At 41.2% G+C, this 2500-nt stretch overlaps 1 long non-coding RNA gene across 1 annotated transcript in view; it reads right to left on the reverse strand.

The window, feature by feature from the left end:
- LOC125306025 overlaps window positions 1-2500 on the reverse strand; it is a 104940-nt gene that overhangs the window by 29190 nt on the left and 73250 nt on the right. The gene's annotated exons all lie outside the window — the stretch shown is intronic.

Below are 2500 nucleotides of genomic sequence, written 5' to 3' on the forward strand. Positions count from 1 at the left end.
TGAAAAACGATCAAGCATCTTTATCACGTTGTTGATCACAGTATTGTTCTGTACACAGTATAATGAAATACTCTGCAGTATATATGTGTATGTGTGTGTGTGTGTGTGTGTGTGTGTGTGTGTGTGTGTTTGTGTGTGTGTGTGTGTGTGTGTTATGTACTATAATACTGAAAAACAATTAAGCATCTTCACTACGTTGTTGATCACAGTATTGTTCTGTACACATGAAATATGAAATACTCTGCAGTATCAGTGGCAGACCATCAGGGCCTTCAAGGCCTAACTACTTTCAAACGAATAAAAATGTGTGTGTGTGTGTGTGTTCAATCTGACATCACATGTTGTCCACTGAATTCCACACAATGAGAAAATGCAGGATGATTTAAACTTTAGGGTAGAGCAATAACCTAGAAATCGCAAACAAAACAAAAAACTGGCATCACTGGTTTCAGCGCTGCCAATGTGTCATGGTTAAAACGAACTGGGAAATTGCTGTCAGTTTGCGCTTGAGAAAAAGACTCTGCTGGCTTGAGAGAAGTGTAAGAACTGCATGGATGATTCAAGGGTTGCTTTTGTAATGTATTCAGTGGAAAATCACTTTCACATCCATATTAGTCTGACAGCTTCCTGATGCAAACAGCAGATCATTGCCTGTTGCAAAGAAAGGCAGTCACTTTAACATAGGCCATCCTGCGGTCATCATAAAGCCTTTCACAGATGAGAGAGAGAAAGAGAGTAAGAGTAAGGGTTAGGGAGAGAGAGAGCCTGGCTTTGGATTCTTTGGATTGACTCCGTTTTGGCTGGACCAGATGTAATTGAGGTTGAGCAAGGAGCTGTCAATGTGCCTCTCAGATATAAACAGCAGTTTTGTCAGCTTTTCTCAAGGGAACTTTTTAGTCCTGAAGCTCATGTACTTCATTAACTAAAGCTAAGCGCCATCAGAGCCAGAGCAATGGGATCAAGACCAGAGCGACTATAGGTGGAACAAATCTACTGAAGGGAATTGAGCCGTGGGAAACATACGCACACAACTTCAATGTTTTTTCTGTTAATCAAAACACGTCATATTCAGCACCAAATGTCATATGTGAAGGCCACCTTACAGGTGTGGCAATGTTCCTACAAAGAATGACAGGGTCTCAAAGAGTGGAAGTTGTGTGTGTGTGTGTGTGTGTGTGTGTGTGTGTGTGTGTGTGTGTGTGTGTGAGAGAGAGAGAGACAGTGTGACCTGAGGATGATTATACTGTAGCAGATTCATAATACTGCCTCACTTAAGAGATACAGAGAGAGAGAGAGAGAGAGAGAGAGAGAGAGGGAGGGACAGAAGTCGTTTTTACACTGAGATCGCCGCGCAACATTCACAGGAAGAGGAGACGTCTTTTTGCCGCATCGTGTGTCTAAAAACGAGGCGAAACATTGCCAGCCTGGTAGGCTACTTCGTACCGCAAGTGTTTACATATATGCTGGCATATTGAGAAGCCAGGAGGCAGGACCAAATAGCAAAATGAAGCGAGACGTGCAACATTGGGCGTGAGGTGCAGCCTGTCACATGGGAACGAACAAATTATTTTCTGAACTAATTTTTAATCACTAATTTTACCCCCATAACTTTTGACAACTGTAGATCAAATGTGATACAATGAACAGAAAGCCTCTTCAATGTGCGTAATCGCCATGTAGGCTAGCAATTAATGTATGAAAATAAAGTTGTGCGTCACTTAGTGAAGGAGCTAGTAAAGTTGCTATTAATGCTATAACCTGAAGATGATCATACTGTAGGCTACAGTTAAGTTATGTTGGCCATTCATCTACAAATGCTTTTCTTATGGATGCCAGAAAATGCATATACTATATATGACAGTTTGTAAGGGTAAAGCCTGCTATCGCAAGTTTTGGGCCAGGTCCATAGGCTACAGGCTTCTGTTTCTGGAGAGAACGTTGAATGTAGTCAGACCTGTGTGATAGTAGAATATGGCCAGGCTATCTCTATCTCTAACTAGCTCATATCGAGAAGAATACATGACGGAAATAACAGTGGACTAACTATGGATAACTGTGGATATACTTGTAGACCATAAAGGTAAGAGTTCATTGTCATTACATTTAGCTGTGTTTGCTTGTTTGGCTGCATAGCATGCTAGTTTGTTTGTTTAACAGTGACATTAAGCTATGTTCGCTAATGTCCAGCTTCTAGATGTTACGTGGCTAACAGTAGTTATAATGTGATAATGTAAAAGCTTGCTATGACAGACGCTCAAGGAGTTCATGCTTTGTTTTATCTCTGGATTTTAGGATAGCCTATATGACTGGAAGCTTTGTCGATTTAAATATTGTTGGAATGTGCTGTCTCTGCTATAGCTGCTTTTGATCAGTCAGATTTTAAATCTCCTGTGGTGGGTTGTACACATGTAGTGTCATCAAAACGCCCGCCCAGATTCCCCCATTTTGACTTTTACAATGGTGCCGGACTGAATCGTTTTGCCAAAATGTCTACCCTGCC

The sequence above is a fragment of the Alosa alosa genome, chromosome 13 (assembly GCF_017589495.1).
Source record: "Alosa alosa isolate M-15738 ecotype Scorff River chromosome 13, AALO_Geno_1.1, whole genome shotgun sequence".
Lineage (NCBI taxonomy): Eukaryota > Metazoa > Chordata > Actinopteri > Clupeiformes > Clupeidae > Alosa > Alosa alosa.